The 23,422-nt window shown below is 36.0% G+C and overlaps 1 pseudogene; it reads right to left on the bottom strand.

Moving 5' to 3' along the window:
* Nucleotides 1-241: 241 nt before the first annotated feature.
* On the bottom strand, nucleotides 242-12,725 carry LOC100683913 (annotated as a pseudogene).
* Between the last annotated feature and the right edge of the window lie 10,697 nt (nucleotides 12,726-23,422).

Below are 23,422 nucleotides of genomic sequence, written 5' to 3'. Positions count from 1 at the left end.
GACGCAAGAAGAGTTGTTAACTTTTCAGTATGTTCAGCTTTTTATTTGTTAGTATGGAGTGATGACTGCCAAGCTCCTTATGGGAGGAATTGGAAATCAGAAGTCTCTGTTTAGATTTTTAAGAAACTGCCAAACTTGTTGAGAGCGGCTGGACCGTTTACCTTCCCACGACCATGGTATAAATGATCCCAGTTTTCTGCATCCTCAGGGCGATTGATGGAGATGAGTTTATGGCTTAGACCTATAACATATCAAAGCCTACTGCCTTCAGAAGATATGCTGTGGCATCATATAGAATGTAGGGACTTTCAACAGCGTGCTTGTCCCTATCCCCACCTGCTTTTGTATTATTGTCACACATTTTACTTCCATGTATGTGATAAACGCCAAACACGTTGTTTCCGTTTTTGTCTTTAAACAACTGATCATACTGAAGGAGACATGAATAATAATGTTTTTATATACCCATAAAATAACTAGTTTTAATATTCCCCATGTTTTGGTTTAGATCCAGGTTCCCATATGGTATTATTTTCTTTCTGCTTAAAGCACTATCTTTATAATTTCTTATGCCTGCCGGTGATGAATTCTTTTAGCATCTGAACGTCCCCAAAATCCTCTTTGTCTTCATTTTTGACAGATTTTGTTTTGCTGGGTAACAAAATTCTATGTTAAAAATTCATCATTCTCATCTTTTGGGAGAAGAAGGTTGTTGTTTCTTCCACTAATTAAATGATGTTGCTCTCTTGTAAGTTGCATTCATTTGAGAAGCGATCTGGTGCCTTCTTTACTCTGTTCTTCTGTGTGTAATATGCCTTCCCCTTCTGGCTGCTTTTACATTTTTTCTCTTTATAATCAGTTTAAAGCAATTTGATTCTTATATGCCTGTCTATAGTTTTCTTCTTTTTTTTTTTTTTTCATTTTTGACTTTCGTTGTGTTTTTTGGGGATCTCTGGATATAAAATTTTTAACAAAATGGGGAAAATTTTAGTCATTATATCTGCAGACGTATTTTTCTGTTTCTTTTTTGGGACTTTAATTACATAGTATATTTTGCTATTCAAGTTTTTCCCATAGTTCACCAAATATTCTATTCATTTTTTCCCAAAATTTTATCATCTGTATCAATTCTGAGTCAGTTTCAATTAACTAAGTTTTTCCTTATTATGGGCCATGTTTCCCTGCCTCATTGCATACCCGACACGACAATTTCAGATCTAATGAAAGAAATGGTGCATTTTTTGTGTGTGCTGGGTATTTTTAGATTTATAAAAATATTCTTAGCTTCATCCTGGGGTGCAGTTTTGATCATTAGAATCAGTTTGATCCTTTTGGGTCTTGATTTTCTGCTTTGTAAGTGTGACCAGAGCAACATTTAGTCCTTTCAATTTTTTCCTAATACTCAGGCAGGATTCTTATTAGTACTCTAACTCTGGATTGGCAAATTACAGCTTGAGGGCTAGGGTCTGTTTCTGTTAATAAAGTTTATTGAAACACAACCACGCCTATTCGTTTATCTGTTTTCTCTGGCTGTTTTTCTACAACAATGGAAAAAAGGAGTAATTATAATAAAGTCCACCTGACCTACAGAGCCTGGCCTTTTAAGACAAAGTATGTCAATTGCTACCCTAAAGGATGCCTCCTGGGTTGTAAGGTTTCCACTCTATGTTTTGGAAACAGCTATTATCTGGCCTCACATTTATTCTTCCTCTGGTCCCTGATACTCAGCAGTGAATTGAATTTGGGAAGGAGCCTTCTGCAGATCTCTAGAGTTCTCTCTCTACGCAGCTCTCTACTGCATGGGATTTTGTCATGTAAACCCTCGCCACCATGCCTTCTCTGGAAGCCCATTTCTTACTATTCAACTCAGGAAGACCATGGGGCTCTGGTTGGTTTCCCCCTCCCAGCTCTGTGGCTTATAATCCTTCTCCAGGCAGAAAGTGGAGGTAATCATAGGGGTCACTTTCCATTCCTCAGGGGTCACTGTTGTTTGGTGTGTGATACTCAATATTCTGTGAGCCATTGTTTTGTGTATTTTGTCCTTTCCCCTACCCCCTAGTTGTTGCAAATGAAAGGAATAGTTCAGTTCTTATTAGTTGATCTTACCTGGAAGTAGAAGTGCAAGAATTAATTTCTTTTTTCCCTAAGAAACGAGTGAATATGAAAGTCAGAGAATAACATTTAATAATTTGGGTAGGCAAGAGGGTGTTTGTACGCAAGTAGTCTTTACTAGTTTAATTAAATGTAAGAAAATTTGACTCTGATGCTAGCATTGATGATTTTATATAAGCAAAATTGTTTAATATATTCAATTCTAACAGAACTACCTTTAATATATATTCCAATAGGTGCATCTGGGTGGCTCAGTTGGTTAAGCATCCGGCTCTGACTCTTATTTTGGCTCAGATCATGATCTCAAGATCAGAAGACTGAGCTCAACCACGTGCTCCTCAGCACCCAGTGAGGAGTCTGCTTCTCTCTCCCTCTCCCTCTGCCCCTCCCCCTGCTGTGCATGCTCTCTCTCTAAAATAAATAAATAAAACTTTTTTTTTAAAAGGAATATTCCAATATACATCACCCTAAATGCAAATAAATTTCATTTTATAAAATAAAATTCATTTTCTTTCCTTTCAATAGATGGCATATTATAAATAATTACCTTCATTCCCTTCCCCTAGAATCTCAAATCTCAATCTCAAATATTTGAGGGTTTTGTTGTTTCTACATGCTTTTTTACTATCCTCGTCCTCTCCAAAGACCATTAGGAACACTCCTGTATTTGAGTAAATTAGTTTCATTACTTCTTAGAAGAAGGGAGAAAGCACACAATGAGAAAGCGTCTCACTAAGAGACTATTAGAAAGGACTTATAGGATTTGAACTAGGCAACTTTGCAGAAGATTCAGGAGGCAGTTTACTTTAGGTTGGATACTGTCAGGAAGTGGAGGCAATTTTATGATTAAGTATTTAATATATATTACCTTGAAAGTAGGAGGAATAAATTGAGGCTAAAGATATAATTGGTAAAGAAGCAACAGTCACTCAGATTAGTCAGGATTAGGATGTTTGTGTTTTTTGTGGCTTAGACAATGAATCGATTGTCTGTGTTGAGGCATGATTATGAGCTGATTTGTATTAGTATTCATAGGCTTACATTACCATCATCTTCTTCTATCATCTGTGGTCCGAGGATATGTAATTTCTGGGTTTTAGTATTTAATTTACCTTAGTAAAATTTCTGGCTCTAATTCTTCATAAAAACCAAAGGATTAGATTTGATGGTTTCTAAAGTGTTTCCATTTCTTACATTCTATAAATGAGAAATTTGCTTTAAAGAATTCCTTTCTAAAAATGTTGAATAAAGTGAAATTATTGGGGAGTTTTAATTATTTTTTTCCTTAGATAAAGGTTTTACAGTACAGATATGTGGTCTCTGTGCTCTGTTTACTGCTTCCTGAATCTCTAGGAATGAGGGCATAAATTAAACTGTCTCTTATTTTATGCTCCCCAGCAAGGCCAATAATAATACTTTTATTTCATTTAGTGGCTCTGAAAATAATAAAATTCATTTCATTTCCTTTTAATGAGAAAGATGGCATATTATAAATATATGGTGTATATAAAGATAAATATTCCCTTCCCCCACAGTCTTAAATCAATATATTTTATGGGGAATTTTTTTCTTTGGCATATTTTATGGCTATGTTTATAAATAAGACAGAAAATGTTCAGATTTTTAGAATTATGTTTATCACTATGATCTGTATTTTTGTCTCTCTCTTCTTTGTAACTACTTGTTGTTGATAGAGCCTCACATTTTAGCACTGAATCCTTTTAAAATATTTTACACTCAGGTAACCTAAAAGGATAGTAGGCATTGGGTTAGTTGGCCTGTTTTTGCCTTGGCTTTCCATGAAAGTTCTACTCTTTGTTGAAAGTCCTTGGATATCTCTTACCTCTTTCCCAACTGATATTTTTCTATATTATGGTGTGAAATATTTTTAACATCAACATGTCCTTATGTATGTCAGAGTCTTCTTTGCGGGATCCTCTAAATACATAGGCCAAGCTGCTAAGTCAGATTACATTTCCTTTGCCGTATGTAAATCCTCTATAAATGGCTCAATCAGTGATTAGAGCTAAATGCTACCTGTCTGTTTGGTGTGGGATCTTTTCCAAGATGACAGATGGCTCTGCTTCATCTGTTTGATCCCAGGACACTTCCTAGGAGAATCATAGCTGAGCGTTCATAGATATGGTCAGCGTTTGGCCTGTTAAGTAACCAGTGAGAATCTGCTTAGATTTATCTCTTTTCTTTTAACTTATGAAAACTATCAAAAAAGAGATAAGAAGATTCACATAAAGTTCTTTGATGAAAGAAACAGATGGGCATGTGATAACTTGCTTACAAATACACAAATATATTGGAGAACAAAACACAAAGCTGTGATTTTATTGAATGTAAATATTTTTACACTTTTCCAGGCCACTGGTTTAACTGACCTCTTTTCTTGAACATGTTAGCAGTAAAACATACAAGATCAATACAGGATGTGGTGGCTTTTATCCTTTGGAATTTAAGGTCTGCTTCTTAGAAAAACCCTTCTGCATTGTTTTTAGCCTCAAGCTTATTATCAGCTCAACAGCGATCTCAGAATTATAGGGAGTCAAAGATGCATATTACAGTCTCTTGACAGAACTAACAATATATCTGGATATATAAGATGTTAAACAGAAAAAAAATGATAAAAAATAAGAATTCCCTACAAGGAAACATTCATATTCATAATATATATAAATTTTCCATGATAATTCCCATTTCATAGAAGTTTATTCTCTCCTTAAAGTAACAGATTATGTATAGAATTCAATGTCTATGCCTATGCAGTGCTTCCTATAAAAACCAGGGATAAAAATCTGAACATGTGACTAGCTTCTCCATTTTAGAGATGGTTACACACATATGCACATGCAGAAAGCCATAGTTATAGATGAACATATTTATATGGAAGTGAATTCACAGAGAAGGTGAAATTTGTAGTATGTTTTAAATGATGAAGATTAAAGGAGGAAGGAAAGAACCTAGGGTATTTGAGAAAGAAGAACTATATAGGTGAAGACACAGAGGTACGAGGGAGATTTTGTCTTGAATATGGGGGATGATGGGAAAACTAGTCTGAAAGCAAAGGTATATAGGGCAGAAAAAGAAATAAAGTTGGGTAGCTGAAACAGTGTTAAGTGTTTGGAGGGCCTTCACAAGCTGAAGTTTAATTTTATAAGATAAATATTACATTATCATTGCTATTCCATGATCCAAGTATTTTTTTTATAAGTTTCCTCATCTGCCAGAGGAAATGTGGATTATATGAATTTAGATATATAAGCTGGGAGCTGGCATAGCAGAGGATACATAAGACAAAATTTTGAATTTGGGGATTTTAGTTTATCATGACAAATTAGGCACTTTGAGTCTCCACAATCTATTCTGTGAAAAATGGGTTATGGTAACAAAAGGACCTTCTTATGGGTATAATGTTCAAATATAAGAATACATGTTAAAATACCTTATAAAGTAATAACATTTATTCTGCATTAGTTATTTACCTTTTAATTAAAAGCACTAAAAATCTAGGCATAGATTGATAAGAGGTGACATGCAAAATAAATGCTTGGATCTGAAGAAAGTGGTGTGTGTGTGTGTGTGTGTGTGTGTGTGTGCATATGTTATATGATTTCTAGTTTCTTTCCAGTTCTTTCATGATTTTGCTCCGTTAGAGCTCCAAGCTACATAGTAGCTCACTGTCCCATGGCTGTTGAAGCCCCTCGGTCCAAAGCCTCTCTCTTTAACTGAAGTTTGGGAGACAATAGATGTAGGACTTGGAACTGAAGGGAGAAGAGAGAGAAAAGCATCAAAACTAGCTCTTTCCTTATTTTAGAATTCCAGAAGAATAATGCTGCTATTGAAACAAAAAAAACTGTTGTAGGACAGAGAAGGAATTCGTGTGGCAAAAATGAGGGAATTTAGGGCACATGGGAGGCTCAACCAGTTAAGCATCTGGCTTTGGCTCCTGTCAGTCTGATGCCAGGGTCTTGGGACGGAGCCCCGCATCAGGACCTCTGCTCAGTGGGGCATCTGCTTCTCCCTCTCCCTCTGTCCCTCCCCACTGCTTGCATGCTGTCTCTCTCTCTCTCTCAAATAAATAAATAAAACCTAAAAAAAAAAAAAAGAAAAGAAAATGAAGGAGTTCAATTTTGAATAGGATGTGCTCCATTTGGACATACTGAGTCAGTTGTTGGTAGGCCATCTAAGTGAAGATGACCCGTGGTTCATGCCACACTTTCCTGTCAAACAGAGTGGGCAGGTCACACATAGATTTGAAGGCAGAGGAAAAAGAATAGACTGAAGACAAGAGGGATGTGAGAATGGTAAAAACAGTAACAAACAAGAAATGGAATCTTAAATTTTTTTAAAAGAGGAAGTGGCCAGTGGATTCACAGGGAACTGAGAGTTCAAGAACTTTGAGGACTGAGTATATTCAGTGAGATCAAGTTGATAAACAGACCTCAACATAGAAATTTTTGTTACCGAAAGGCAGTGTGATACAGCAAGGAGTGCTGAGATTTGGAAGACCTGGGCTGAATTCTGGTTTTTGCTATTTGCAGAATATTCCCAGGTTCGTTCATCTCATGGGCCCTCAACGAGATACAATATTTATCTTTATGACCAGAGTATTCTGAAGATCTAATAAGACAACGTGTGTCGAAACGCTTTATAAATGCGGAAGCTCTGTACAAATTGTTAGGATTTCTATTACCGTGATTATGGTTATCTAGATGGTGGTAGATGAAAGATTTGAGTCAAATTTGAGGGATCCCTGGGTGGCGCAGCGGTTTGAGTCAAATTTGAAGACCTTGGCATTTAAAAAGTAATTAACCTGAAAGAGACAATAATAGAAATGACAATTATTAGAATGAAGAGATTAGGGGGAGGTGTAAGAACCATTAGTCAGAGGCTGCTTGCTCACAGAAAATTCCCGAGTCAAGGGAAAAATTTCATTTAAATTTTGGAGAATTAAAGAAACAAAAACAAAAACAAACAAAAAAAATTTGGAGAATTGTTAGCACATGGAGAAGATTCTAAGGAAAAATATGCAAATGATCTCTGTTCAATATCCGAATAACTTTCTAGACTGAAATAAGAGAATCGAATGAAAAGACAATGCTGGGCTATAGCATAATATACACTAAAAATATATTGTTTCAGAGACCAAACATATTGTGTAGCAGATTTCATAAGTGATCAGTCAAGAGAATAATACAATAATTCTATCTATGTCTTATTTAAATCTTTTGGTGACTGAGTCCATTAAGATGAAAATATTTCATTTTTAGTTCTAATTTTAAAAAAAATCCTGTTTTCTCCAAGATTTTAGATATGTTTATGTCATCACCAATATTCTTAAATAGTTTTATTATATATTTGCTTCATACTTACTTGATAGCAGATCTACCAGGAGTTCCCATAATTGAGTTTTTCTTGCAAAATACACTTTTAATTTGTGCCAACTCAGAAATAAATGAATGAGTGACAGAGGAATATGCCTTTGCAGGTAGGAAGCATTATTGGTAATTTCCCCCAAAGGAACAGTCAACCATGCCAGAAATGGCTAAATAATTAAAAGGGAAAGATAGAGAATGCACACACCTGTTGTAAGTAATTTGCCAAGTGAGTTTTATTATCAAAAGCTGTTTTCTTGGAGTTAACAGAGGAAACTAGTTTTGAAGATAAGGTCTGGGTAAATGGTCAAGAGACCAAATATAACAGCCACAAATAGGTTCATAGGTCTGCTAGAATGATTTTTAGGTTCAAGTGACATAAAGCCTTTGTGATTCTTCCTATCCTTCTAGGAATATAGAAAAAATAATTCTTATTTACTGCTTTTTTTCTTAGATGGACATCTCAATCAAAATAGCCATCAAATATTAAATGATTATCTACTGAGGACCTGATAGTTCACCCCAAAGGCTATAAATATAATAAGAACTGTAAAGGCTGAAGGAATTAAGGACTCCTTCAAGTGATCTCTACTCTTAAATTCTAGTAATTCATCTTTTGTTTTACTAATAGGCTTTGATAATGATGATAATTCAAAAATATAAAAAAGCTCATTTTTTATTTACTTGCTTTATTTTTCTTAGTGATATATATTACATATTTATATATAAAATATAGATTGCACATAATATAGACACATAAGGTGTGTATATATGGCATATGTGACATAGTAATATTATTTAGACGTATTTTCAAATATTGTAACATAAGTACATATTTATGTACACATATATAATAGGCACATATATAATTCTAAATAATATTACTAGCTCTAAATAGTATACATAGTATTTCTTAAAAAATAAAGCAGTACAGATGACTGGAGTTGCTAAATGCTTTATTGTAGTTGTAGTGGTAGTTATTAATTTGCACTAAAATCTCTGATTTTTAGGAATTAGAAATAGAGCTCCAGCATAAAATGAAGGGCCAAATAGGGGTTTTTCATTCTACTTGCTGGGTCATCCACTCAAACTCTGCTTCTTCTCCTACCTTCAACTATTATCAACTGTAACCATGAGATTCAACATTTTTTTTTTCTTTTTTTCCATTGCCCTCCACAAAATCAGATGGAGGCAGAAAGGGGAAAGTGCAAGTGCCCTCGTTTTTAGTTTATAGCATACAGTAACAGCCTTCTCCCCCATTATGTACACACACACACCCCAAAAATCACAAAGGCACATTATATAATACAATCTCAGAAGGAAATGAAACAAACTCTCAGAAATGTGATAAAACGTGAACTTTTGTAGTACATGAGAAAAGACTAAGTAAAATTTAAAGCCTAGTGTAATTTCTTTGTTCTTCTGCAGGATCAAAACTGGATCTTATAGTTGTATTTAGATAGAAAGGGGAAAAAATGAAGATGAGCCCTGAATAATTTACCATGGCAGATTGCGTGCTGCTCCTCCCCCAACCATTTGACTAACTCCGTAGCCCACCTACACCTAATTACCAACAGGCCAGGCCCTTGTAATAACCCTCTCCCCCTCCTACACCTCTTCTGAGTAGAAAATGTGGGAATAATTTTCACTTGTGGCATCACCAGTTTGAGAGTTTCTTGGACAGGTTTACTCATATTTGTATCTCTGTGATATAGCGTGGTACTTGGCCTTCTTGTTCTGAATTAATGATTTTTCTCCCAACCGATTCAAAATGTACCTATAAAAACAAGGTAGGTCTCAGTTTTTTTAAATGACACAATTACAGATAAAATTCAACTTGAAAATTTTATGATTATACTTCATTATGAGTTGACACTAGGAGGTTTTAATTTTTTAAAAAAAAAAGCAAAGCTAACTAAGTCATGACAAATGAACTAATAAACTAAAACAGCACCCTTTAGCCTAATAGTCTTCCGTTATATAGTTTCACTTAATAATACAATCTGCTATTGATCAAACACAGACTTAGTGTCTGGTTAATTTCATGCAAAATGTAACATATGCATACATTCCATCAACGGGCATATATAATATTTTAATATTTGATATCTAAGATTAATTAGTAATTATTATTAATTTTATTAAATATTAAAATGATCACATATTAATTAATTTCAATAACTTATATTTGATTTTAATCATTATTATAAACAATCTAGTTGCATAATATTTCTTAAAGGATATTTTAGGTTAATGAATATTAAAAATGACTGATAAGACAATTTGAGGCTTAAAAGCCTTTAGGTTGTTTAGTGTATCTCTTCTAATTCATTTCAGAAAAGAAAAAGAAGGATACCAGGTCTGTCTTCTGAAAAGAATCATTATTCCAACAGATTAAAACACAGTTCTTCACCTGAAATTCTAATTTTTCACTTTATGCAAAACCAGCTATTAAATCTCTCCAACCTATTTTGGAAAAGTAAGATCATATTAAACATTATTGAGTTTAATTGCCCCTGCCCACTGCACACAGAAAGCTAGAGGATTTAATTAGCACTACTACTCTTGGTTGCAAAACAAGGGAAACTAATATTTATCGCATATGTGTTCTTTACCAAGTGCTCACACCTATTTTTCAGCTCAAAACGAATTTTCTAAGTACATATTATTTTACGCATAAAGAGAAACCTCTGAGATTTAGAAACAGTGTATGATTTGCCTAATATCACAAAGCTATCAAATAGCAAACTTATTATCAAATCTACTCGGGCCTGGCTATAAAGCCAGACTCCTTACATAACGTACTACCTCATTCCTAACGTCGTTAATCATGTACAATCTTAAAATCTTACTTAACTTTTTTGTACATGTTGACCTCTCCAGTGGGCTGTTAAGATCTTCAGTGATTTGCAGCCTGGGATTCCAAAGGAATGAACTTTGAAATATTGGGTGTGAACTTTACTTCTGTCAGTTACTAGCAAGTAGGAAACTTCTATGAATCTCTCTACTGATACACAAGATGGGATTATGATATTACCCTGATACATTTCCATTAGCAAATATGAGTATTTAACTTCATATTTAACAGATCTTTGCTGCCAGTGAAGACCAATTCCTTTCCCACTTCTTACACATATTTTATTCCATTTTACTTTATTTTATTTTTATATCTCACTGCGTCTTTCATGCGCTGAGAATCTGTAAAGATAAACCAAAATTATTAAACATATGTTTGTCATCGATACTTCTGTGAACATTATCTCTTATTAACATCTTATCACAATCCTCTGAGATGTTAACCTGCCCAGAGTTTATCCTCCTTCTCTTCTAAAGCTCTGTATTTCCAGGGGACATTTGATCTTTCCCACAATCTCATAGCTTTAAATATATTTCTGGATACTTTCTCTGATTTTAGGACTGCATGTATTCAGCTACATATTTGAAAATGCCATTTGAATGGCTAATCGATATATCAAAAATACATCTGACGTAGAACTCTTCGTTCCTGGGTCTGTAACCTAATCCTACCCAGCCTCTGCCAACTTCCATCCAACTACTTGTTCAGGCAAAAACCTAGAAGTCATCATGATTCCTTCCTATTACTCATGATCTCACACATCCTACCAAACAGCAATATTTGCCTACTAGCAAAATTTATACTTCAATTCCTCTACTATTATTACCAGAATTGACCATCTTGGATCTATATGACTTTAATAACTTTCTAGCAAGTCTGTTCCTTCTAATTGCACATTTATCACCTTTTGACTCTATGTAAGAGCCAGAAGGATCTTTGGAAGATGGAAAGTACGTGATCTCTGATGGCTTCCCTTTGCAAGAAGAAAAATCCAGACTCTTATCCTGCCCTATCAATCTCTGGTTGACATGATTTCTACCCAGTTTTCCCCCTTGTTATATTTTAGCCACACTGTTTTTCAGGCAGTTTCTTGAATAACTAAGCTCATTTCTGTCTTCAAAACGTAACATTTGCTACTATTTTTAACTTGAACACTTCCAGCAATTCTTTCCAACTCTCTATAGAACAAGGTTTCTTCTTACATTGCAGGTCTCAAACCCATGTTTTCTCTTTAGTGAGTTCTTTTTCCATTATGCCATCAAATGTGTAGTTTATGTGAGACCATTTATCTCATTCATAACACTAATTCCTGCCCAACAATCACATGTATCAAATGTGATTGTTATCAAAGACTACTGGGTTATCCATTTTCACTTGTACATATTATTTGAATATAAAGTTTATGAGGGCAAAGATCTTTTATGTCTTTTTTTTTTTTAACCTCAGCATTGCCTTTTAGTTTTCTGGAGAGATGACTAGAGAGGCAGGGGCAATAGCGCCAGGGAATGTGTGGAGTCCAGAGTGCATGAAATGGGAAGTACAAGGATGGGATGAGATGATAAGTAGATGAGTTGGAAGGCACCCGAGATTCTTTTTTCTATTGATTTCTACACTCTAATGGAAATGATATGATGTGTATGTAATTGTCTAGCACATGGTATTTAGTAAATGTCAGTTGCCTTTTCTAGCAGTGTTCTCCACAGGCAATACCTAGATACCAACATCCTTACTCATTTAGGGAATGAAACTCATCTAGAAAAATAGGGAACAAAAAGTAAAGTACAGTTTGGGTAGTGCAGTTGGCTAGCTGGCTCCGTGCAAGGCCTCACTGTGTCCCTACCCTCCGCAGTCCAATTTGCCAGGGTGAGGTCAAGAGTAGAGTTTTCCAAGAGACTTTCCTGAGGTCTAGCCAGCTTGGTTCTGTGTGAAGGGCTCTGGGCTGCAATTCGATAGTGCACAGTCTTCTCTCTTGGGCAATGGTAACTGTAGGGAGAGAAACAGCCACTCATGCCACTTTCACAGGCTGTCTTCAGGATCTCATCAGCCTTGCTCTGCTCAATATCTTGGAAATCCACATAATTCATAGCTAGGACTTAGTCCCCTTCCTGAAGTTTTCTTGATGTGCATCTGATTCAGGAATCACGTTGGAGATATAGATGCCCCATTGGGAGGCCTTTCCTCCTCAGATATTAAATCTCAACTGAGCTTCAGGGGGCTTCTTCAGTGTGAGAATTTAGGGCAAAAACTGAGTCAACTCATTTTTGTAGTCTGGGTAATTCACCTGGTCACGAGGAGAAATCTATGGTGGGGGATTCTCATAGGTAGGGCAGGAAAACCTCCAGTTAGTCAACATAAGGAATCCAGTGGTCCATCTCTAATAAGTCCCCTCAGGCAAATCAGGCTCCATTCGCTGACAATTCAGTTTAGAAACTGGAAGTGGATACTCAGATGGGTCTGGAAGTGTGAGGTCAGGGTATGGTGCTCCAGCTGTCTCCTTCCTGATACACCAAGATCTTTTATGTCTTATTTACCGCCATGTTGCCAACTGCCTAGGATTGCCTGATATATAGTCATGCTCAATGACTATTTATTGAATAAATGAATGTATGGATAAAGAGATGTTATATTTGTTCATGATTGATGAAAAAAGGCTGAGGAAGTATAAAAATTCTAAACAGCAAAATTAGGAATAAACAAGTCAGTTGATAAAAGTAGGTGCCTACAAACTGTGTGGCATACATTTATCAATGACTAACACAAAAGCATCGATTTGTAAAATACACATTCAGGAATTCTTTAGAGTGATTTTTCTTTTTCCCAATTATCAAGACATGTTTAAAGACTAGTGGCTTCAACTTACATTGAAAGGTGTGAACTAGCTAGAATTCCATATGTTTCTACTCAAGCAAGCATGAAATTAACTGAGATGCATTATGTCCTCCCACAAAATGTCAGTATGAAATTCAAATCCATCATCGATTGGGGCTAAACTGTTCTTTACAGTTGTTGTATTGTGGTACTAATTGAAGATATGACCCAATCAAACACCATCACAATAATTATCATAGCACATTTCCCTAATATATTCTTGTTGCCGCAACTGGAAGAGGTACAGCCAGGATCGTTCTATTACTTAGCTTCAAGGGTATCCTGCGTTCTCTCCTCCATGGGGTATCTAATGGGACAGCTCTGGCAATGATTATGGTAGAGTCCCATCTTTGCCAAAATACATTAAATAGTTTGTTGTATCCCTTCCCCCCACCAAGATTTCTTCCCAGCCATCACATGTGTCAACTGTGGTTGTTATCAACTGGCATAATTAATTTTCTTATCCTATTTCATGTAGGGAGAGCATAGGAAAGAGAAACGTGTCATGATCGATGTAGAAGCATAACGTTAAGATTCCAAAACTGAGGAAGATTTTTGAGGTTTTGAAGTTGAAGCTTTTTATTCCTCTGAAGAAAAACCTTCAAATGACAGAAAAAGGTGACATGGAAGTTGGCTTGATGTCTAAAGATGACTTTCATTTGGTCTGATTATTCAACAACTATTATAGTCCTTTGGGAAATTCCCAAAAGACAGCTGTGCAGTGTGACATAAATTCTGATCAAACCAGGGAGAAGAAAGGAGAGAGATGACATATCCTCTAATATTAATTCTTTGAGTTTTGCCTCACTTTGCTGTCTTTAATGAGGTCCATCCCTTTCTCTCGGTACTCCAAAGACAATAGTTTGTTCCTTTCTATACTATAATTTATCCTATTTGTATTGTGGTACCATCAATTGTAGACATTTTCCATCTCACACGAGCTTATAACCTCGTTAAGGGAAGGATCTGAGGTTTACTTTTCTTTCTTAGGGATACTAATAATAGATCATAGCACTTGGGTTTCAAAGTTTGTTAAGCAGTAGCTAAAATTGCTCTAAGTGTTCATGAGACTTTTGTTAAGTAATTTACAAAAATTATCTGCTGGCAGAAAAAACGAGAGGACAGAAGGAGATGAATAAGGAAGAAATAACTCCTAATTAGAGTTTTTTTTTTTTTTTTAAGCTAAGAAGGCTTTGATCTAAGGAGTTTAGCTAAGAGCCAAGTTTTCCTCATACTTTCAAACCTTTATTTTAAGTCCACTGGAAGAAGGAATGCCAAGTATCAAGATACCAACTAAAGCTTTCATCGACAAGGTGACAGCTTGCTCCTAATGTTTAGGCAATTAAAAGATCTTTCTGGGAGGCACTGCTTTGCCAACATGAAAGTCTTCTGCCTGGGTGACTCTGCCACACAATCCAATCCCTACATGTGTCCCATTGATCTCTTAAGAGAGCAACAGTTAATTCCAGGTGTCTTTTTGGGCAAAGCATATTCCTGGCTCACTTGTGAAATCTCATGTTTTCTAACAAGTCTCCTTGCTCTCCACCTTCAAAGAAAGTGCATTTATCTCATAATGACGCGGTATGCTATAAAACTAAGTTTCCTGTAGCAAATATCTGCTGTAACTCTCCAGTGTCTCCTAGGGCTTACCTGTGTATCCCTGGACAAGTCTTTCTAGCCTCAATTTGCTCTTTTAAATGTGAATAATAATTTTGTTGTTTATCTCCTTTCTGGGATAGTAGCAAGGGGAGAGGAGGAGTGAAATAAAGTACTGCAAAAATCAGAAATATAGAAGTAAGGCCCTAGGAGAAAGTAGTGTCAGACAGCTAGGCCCCTTAGGGCTACTGCATTTTACTGCCAAATCCTCAATATTATAGCATGTGCACAGACAGCATCTTTGCCTAAATTATTTGGAAGGAACACAAGAATAAAGCATATTGGAGGGAATATAAGAAAATAAAGTAAGTCTCCCCGCAAAAGAAATCAGAGCAATCACAATATTTTACCCTTCTCAAGATGAGGAGAAAGCCAGAATTTTACATTTCTTTAATTGGGGCTATAACAAGTACAAAAGGAAGTAGGAAACAATTAGGCAAATACAAAAAGAAGAAATTCCTAAGTTCACTCTAGTATTATACTATTACCTTCTATTTTCCTGTCATTTTTATGATACGTGGTTATTACCAAAGGTAATTATTTGGCAAAGAGCAAAGGAAAAAAATATAAAGTAGTTTTGATGACAAAAATGTAGACTTCTACTGTGTATACTTTCTCCAGTGTTTTCTATTGGTTATCTGAGAAATCCCTTCTATCGTTCCTTGTTCAACCTGAACCCAAATAAAATGATGTATTTATGAATAATATTTTTTAAATAATAAGATTTTCAAGGAATTTGAAGCTGTTGTAATATAGCACAAAGAATTTTTACATGAAGGATCATTAAAGACTGATACTGGCTTAGTAACTGGGAAATGGCCTAAACCATGCAATTTACCTCATATTTACTTGTTCCTCTGGTTAGATTTACTAGGTAGACAGGTAGGAGAGCAACAAATGTAGAATTAGGAAGTATACTTCTGAATTTTCAACTCCTAAGATCTACATTATTTTAACATGAAAAGATTTGATTTTCACCTTCAAAAGCTTACTTCATTTCACACTGTTTGTGATGATTTTGATTTTAGGAAAGATTAATTACAAAAAATGAAAATTGCTCACCTAGATTTAATGGAATTTCTTGAAGGGATATTACTTGTCTTCTACTGATGAGTTATAGGCAAATTACATGTTCACAAGGCAATCTCTTCCAGTTTATCAGTGCAAGTATCTGTAAGACTTCAAAGGAAATAGACTTCCAGGGGCACCTGGGTGGCTCAGTTGGTTAAGCATCTGCCATCAGCTCAGGTCATGATCCCAGGGTCTTGGGATCAAGCCCCATGTCTGGCTCCCTGCTCAGTGAGGAGTCTGCTTCTCCCTCTCCCTCTGCCCCTGCTCTTGTTCATACTTCTCTCTCTCTCTCTCAAACAAACAAACAAACAAATAAAAAATTTTAAAAAAATAGACCCCCAGGGTGCCTGGGTGGCTCAGACAATTAACCATCTGCCTTGGTTCAGGTCATCGTCTCAGGGTCCTGGGATTGAGCCCCTTGTCAGGCTCTCTGCTCAGCAGGGAGTCTGCTGTTCCCTCTGTTCTCTCTTTCTCTCTCTTTCAAATCAATAAATAAAATCTTTTTAAAAAATAGGATCCCAAATAAAAAAAAATAAATCTATCCAACTAAAAATCAAAAGTTTCTTAGGAAATTTTTGTAACCAATAGAAAAAAAAAATCTATAGTAAAGATACTTAGAAAGGATGTTTTAAATGATGACTTTGCCATGTCTATAATGGTAAATTCAAGTTAAAACTTGAATTAGGATGGTTCAGCCATCCCAAGCATATTTTCAGGAGGCAAATAAATTACTATACTTTGCTCTCCTTGGCTATGGTACTATATTCTGAGACTTTATAACTCCTGTACTCCAGGTCCTGGCTAAATGATCTGTTTTCTATGTTCTCAAAAATCAAAATTCTGCTTAGTCTAAGAGTTAGAAGTGGATACTTTGCATCTTATTATCTTTTGCATTTCAATTTATCTCTTTAAAAGAAAAGACTGTGTTTTTGTGGTACTAGGCTATATCAAAAGTAGTGACTTACCACCTCAGAGTGTAGTGAGAGCCAACTCAAAAAGGAGGTGGTTTGACAGAAGAAAAGATACTTTCACATGAAATTTTAAGCACTCTCTGGTTTAGAAGGATGTTAATGGATAAAAAGATTTAAAAACAAACACACACAAAAAAACTCCTGAAGTTAAGTCAGAAAGAAAGAGACCATCTTTGAGTTAACAGAAAATATAATTTTTTTGAAAGATTTTATTTATTTATTCATGAGAGACACAGAGAGAGAGGCAGAGACACAGGCAGAGGGAGAAGCAGGCTCCCTGTGGGGATCCTGATGCCGAACTCAATCCCAGGACCCCGGGATCATGACCTGAGCCAAAGGCAGATACTCAACCACTGAGCCACCCAGGTGCCCCCAGAAAATAGAATATTAGTTTCAGTTATTGCATAGTATTAAAATGGTAAATATATATTTCCATGTACTTATCTTTACTGGGAAATAGGGTAGTATAACAAGTGTGGCATAATGAAGTTAACTCTTATTGGTTTGTTATTGTATGTCTCATTCTTCATTCATTTAGCAATTATTGTTTACTGTAAGAGTCGTGATAATTAATATGTATTTTGTGCTCATTATGTTCCAAGCATTGTCCTAAGCCATATTTTTTTCTTAAATGAATTGACTCATTCTGTTCTCTTAACAGAACAGAATGCTCATTATGTTCCAAACATTGTCCTAAGCCATTTTTTTTTCCGTAAATGAATGGACTCATTCTGTCCTCTTAACAATTTGGAGTTTTATATGTTTTTAATGCTGTTTTTTTTCAGGTAAGGAAATTGAGGCAGAAGGAAGTAATTCGTTTCAGATCACGCATATGGTTAATGTGGAGCCGAAATTCTAATCTAAGCAGTCTGGCTTCAAAGTCCACAGTATCTTTTGTCCCAGAAATAGTGATAGATGATGATATACTGGCTCTACTTTCAAAGAGCCTAAGCTCTAGAAAGGGGGAGGGGGGCTTGCAAATGTGTGATACCCAGTAGAAAGTCTCAAGGTAGACAGAAGAGGAGACATCAAGGAGATGTCAGAGACAATGATGCCTTCCAGGGCAACATTCTCCCCAAGGATAGAGGGGAAAGTCAGCAGATACAGGTATGTAAACAACTAAGCCACAGAAAGTGTTAAGTATTATGTCAGGTGACTGGGGGCACGTCAGACAAAGGGAAAAGCTGAGAAACTGAGCACTGAGAAGAAGTTAGGAAGTCTGATGGGGCGTGAGATGGCCAGGCACATCTGAGTGTAGCAGGAACTTCAATCTACGGGAGCACAGAATGTGGGGTAGATATCTACCTACGTCAAAGCGAAACCTCAACCTCAGGCAAAGATGATCACTAAGAGAAAGGAATGGATGGAACGCTATTTGAGTTTCCTCAACAAAACCTCTGCCGATCATAAACCCTTTCTATCATAGGAGGGAAGAGGTTCGTTAAAACATGAGTTCTCAGTAACAGACACTATCATGGAGTTGCACCCTGTAATGCATACTTTATTCGATCACTTATTTATTCAGTCATTATGCTCAATATCTTTGTCATTTAGATTTTTATGACTTTAAGTGAAGGTCAGTGTGCTAGAAGCTTAAGGGACGCAAAGGTGAATGATAGATGGGATCTGTCCCGTAGACCCTCAAAGCCTTGCTGGTGGAACTATGGCACACTGGCTAGTACCAATGTTTGATTAGGTGGTGCCCATGCAGAACTGGTTATGTATTTTGAATATTATTCCTGTTTGTAGGTAAGTTGGCTTATACTGAACCACAGTCATTATTCAAAAGCAAACAATAGAAACTTACACCTAAGTTTTATTAGAAAGAAAATACTCAAAACTCACTGCTTTTTAAAAATATATTTTACTATTCTCTATGCTCCTGAAGTTATTATCAATCATATCTGTGTCATGGAATTACTATTCACTGATGTGTTACTTACTATGCACTTCTTTTTTTTTTTATTTTTTTTTAAATTTATTTATGATAGTCACACAGAGAGAGAGAGAGAGAGAGAGAGAGAGGCAGAGACACAGGCAGAGGGAGAAGCAGGATCCATGCACCGGGAGCCTGATGTGGGATTCGATCCCGGATCTCCAGGATTGCGCCCTGGGCCAGAGGCAGGCACCAAACAGCTGTGCCACCCAGGGATCCCTTACTATGCACTTCTTTCCAAATTTGCACTCAGTGATGAGTTTGCTATATGTCAAAAAATATTTGGACTATTTGTGTCGTGGAAATAACAAAATCTATAGATGAGGCCTCTATTTCCTGCCAGAAATTTGGTTGTTAAATCTTCACCAGCACATGACTACTCATTCATAAAAGAACAGTACAAGGAACATCATGGTGTGTTGTTACCTCCTCCACTTGGGGTGGATCAGTCCCTCAACCCATCCTCAGAGATTGGAAGCTCAGGCTCCCCACCCATTTCCCAGTAACATCAGCAAGTCTAGATTAACCTCTAACACTCATCCCACCCTGGTCCCACCTCTTCTAAGGAAATTTATCTTCTAGTCATTCCAAGATACTGTCTTTTCTACTTTTCTAAGGGAAAAATTAGCTTAGTGAATCCCAGGAAGCTTTATGGTCTTTTTTCTTCTTGGAAGAAGAACACAAACTAATCTCTGTAAGGGAAATTATTTTATATGGAGAAAATATGAAAGATAGAAATTTATACGTTTCCACCTTCAAACCACCATTCACTTGTTTCTTTGTTACACTAATGTATTATCTGTCACTGCTTAAAGAAATCTCTCTCCTTGGATGGACCAATTTTAAGGTGAACCTGATCACCACCTCCTGCTGTTTACAATTTTAATAAGGCAAAAGCAATGGGATGTCACTCTCATAATTATATTGTGTTATGTAAAACTTCATCTTGCACGCTCGCTTGTTTCAGTCAGCCTGCCTCCTTTCTTCTCTCTCTCTCAACTTGTGCATTTGGAAGAGACAAAGTACTGAATGCTACCAACAGCTGCCTAAATGGGGAAGCATCTGCTTTCCTCGTCCAGTCTCCAGGTGAGAACTCAACTCTGGCTGACACAGTTATTTGCATCTGCTGAGACCCCAAGCAGAGGATCCAGCTAAGCTATGTCTAGGTTTCTGACCTGTGAGATAATATAAATATTACATTTACCCACTAGGTTTGTAGTAATTTATTATGCAGCATAGAAAACTAATATAATCACCTTGAAAATAATTGTCCATGGGGTGTCTGAGTGGCTCCATTGATTAAGTGCCCAACTCTTGGTTTCAGCTCAAGCTATGATCTCATGGGTCATGAGATCGAGCCCTCCATCGATCTCTGTGCTCAGTAGGAAGTCAGCTTGAAAGATTCCTATCCCTCCCCCTGCTCATACATGCTCTCTCTACAATAAAAACTTTAAAAAATCAAAAATTAAAAATAAATAATTGTCAAACACTTCGATGTGACATGCATCCCCCCAAATGGTTGACCCAACATTCCTTTCTAGCTTCCCTGGTTGGTCAGCTGATCGAAGCATCTATAAAAAGCCTCATGCACATTTATACTTCTATTCCTTTGCTCATATTCTTCCTTCTGCTTAGAATAATCTTCCCATTTTTTTTTAAACAGAGAAAGCAACCATTTATCCTTGGAAGCCAAATATAATAACCACCTCTTGTGCTCTCGATAAAAGCACTCTCACTCAATGCCCCCTCAAGGTCAAACTTGATTGATTCATCTTTTGTTTGTGCATAAATTTCATCTTTACCTCTTATAGGGTTTATCGTGTTGTGTCAGGGTCAATTTTTGGTGTTTTTTTCCTGTCATCTTGTACATTCCCTGAGAGTGAGTAGTGTATAGTGTTTATCTTTACATCCCCAGGACCTGGGATACTGCTTGAACATATAGCTGGCATCCCATCAATGTGCATTAGATTGAATCAAACTGAATGTATACTCCCAAAGGTAGAAAATGTCAATGTTTGGCACATTGTAGGCACAACCAATTTTTAAATGAGTAGTCCGTGTATAATTGCTTACATGTTTAAACAATGTTACCTAAGCTAGAAAAGAATCACTGGGGACAGTAGGCTGCTTTAATGATATAGGGGCAATTCAGGCTACAGGAATTACCTAATGGATTTTGCTGATGACATTAGGGGCTGGCAATTCCATTTCATAATTATATGATGCTTGGAGGAGAAGAGTTGAATAAATACATAGAATAAATACATCACATTAGGTTGCAGAAGAAAATGAACCAACGAAGAATCTGAGACAGAAATGTATGTAATTATGTTTTTTTCAAAGAAGGCAATATATTGAGAGTCAAATCAAGGAAAGGAAAGTCTAACTTCCAAGGATTCAATAAAATGTGGTGTTCTGCAATGGACGAGCTACCAAAATACTTTCACGTTAAAGGTGGATAACCCTTAGAATGACTTGGCAAATATAATACTGTAATATAAATCCATTGCAGAAAGTGAAAGTGGAATCTAGGAAAGAGGATGTAATCCTAACAGTATATTAAGATGCTAGACATCATACTCAAGACCATGTAAAAGACTAAAGGCTAATATATTTTAACCAGGGATGCTCATCTTTCCAAGGCTTAAGAGGCTTTTCATTGAAAGTAAAAGGGAAAAATGATGTCATCAATGTACTGCGTGACTACCTGGGCCAATCTTAAGTCAAGAGTTGTAAATAATTTGTAGCAAAAGATAAAGTATGTCTAGAACCTCCCAGAATACTGCTCTTCTTCATCCTCTAAATTTTCATCTATTTCCCCAGAATTCCTGATAAAAGTCCAGTAGCTCCAGTTAAGATCAATATAGCCTTGGATGAAGTGGAGAACTCTAACATGCGTGCTGCTTTTGTCAGAGAGGATTGTGGCTCTGGCTTCAATCCTGGGATGAAGATGAAGACTCCTACCTATTTTGAAGCCTCTGCTTAAATATGCACTTCTGAATCCTATAACCTGCTGGACATTTCATCCTGGGCAAGTTTTAAAAGTCTCTAATTTTAATATTTCCATATGAAGAAGAATGATGGCTTCTTGTATTGTGGCTATTAGTGGACACCTGATAGTCTGAGTATAAAATAAGCGTAACACAGCCTGATATGTAGTATGTGCTTCAGATATATCCCGTTCTTTCTCCTTTCCTTTCATGTTAGATTCTTAAGGCAACTGCATGGAGATTGGGGTTTGCTATCAAAACTCAGTTTTATAAAGATCTTGGCCTCACGTGTTCAGGATGCCCCTACTTCCATGTTCTCCATTTTGGGGCTGAGCTCCTTTTCTTCCATTTCTGTTTACATATATCTTTTGGGACTGATTGAGGGAGTCCTTAGAAAATTATCTTGTTTTGTTGAATGCTCTTTCTGAGTTTTTTGAGGGTGCTAGTAAAAATTTAAACTGAATTGCAATACTGTCCATTTTAACTGGCAGCCAAGTTCAAACAAACTCTCTAGGTTCTATTTTTCTTTTTAGGTCTGTGTCTCTCTATGAAACTTGTGATGTTTTGTAGAAAGCAGACTGGATCAGGAACAACAAAGGATCTCCAAATGTTGCATAATTGGCCCCTCGGAATGTAATTCTCATTTGAATTAGTGACCCACAAATGATAATTTTGTGTGTATCAGGAACTCTTTATCATCAAACACAAAATAGTACTGAAAGTGTAGATTCTTCTGTTGTTTTTGTTTTGTTTGTTTTACCCTACCAGGAGCAGAAGATGCAAAAGATAACTGTTGGTTTAATTCTATTTCTTATTTTATAAAAGTCCCTAGAGAATGTTAAGTTGAATTTTTTTAATGTAAAATAATTTTTTATTTTATCTTAAATAGTTATTTTTGGAATAGGACAATAATTATGCCAGGCCTAGTTCTTTTTTATTCTCGCTCAAGACAGTCAAATGGTGAGAACTCACTCATCCAGCTATCACTGAGTTGCTTTACTTAAGATATAGAATTCTTAACACTTACGAAATTCAATTAGTTCACCTATGCTATTATGTTTAATCAGCTTTGATTTTATTAACAATTTTAATGATATTTTAAATGACTTCTAAGTTTAAAATTAATGATATATTAATGACAATTAAGTATTCTCATGAGTGAGGTTTCTGACACATTCCAGAGTAAAAAAGGAGCATGATGTTCATCTCACTTGACTTGGCAGCATGCAAAATATAGGAGGAATACTCAATTTAAATTAAGAATACTCTGTTGTCCTGCATTTGACATTACTTTCTGTGTGATTTTGGTCATGATATTTAAATTTTGTAAAAACTGCCATCTAATTTTAGTCTTGTCTACATTACATGATTTCTGTATCAAAATATGGTATTTATAAGCACACTTTAAGTCACAGTATGTATGAAATTTAAATGATTATTTTGTGATTGTTTCTAATGATAGATTCAAATTACATTTGCTATGATGTATTTTAATGGTCCAGTTTTTCTTTCACAAACTGAAATCCAATTAGATCTTTGTAGACCATGATGAACACATGGCCTTATTTGGTAGAATT

This window comes from Canis lupus, chromosome 34, assembly GCF_011100685.1.
Source record: "Canis lupus familiaris isolate Mischka breed German Shepherd chromosome 34, alternate assembly UU_Cfam_GSD_1.0, whole genome shotgun sequence".
Classification (NCBI taxonomy): domain Eukaryota; kingdom Metazoa; phylum Chordata; class Mammalia; order Carnivora; family Canidae; genus Canis; species Canis lupus.
The sequence above is the reverse complement of the archived record's forward strand: the minus strand, read 5'-3'. Positions and strand labels throughout refer to the sequence as shown.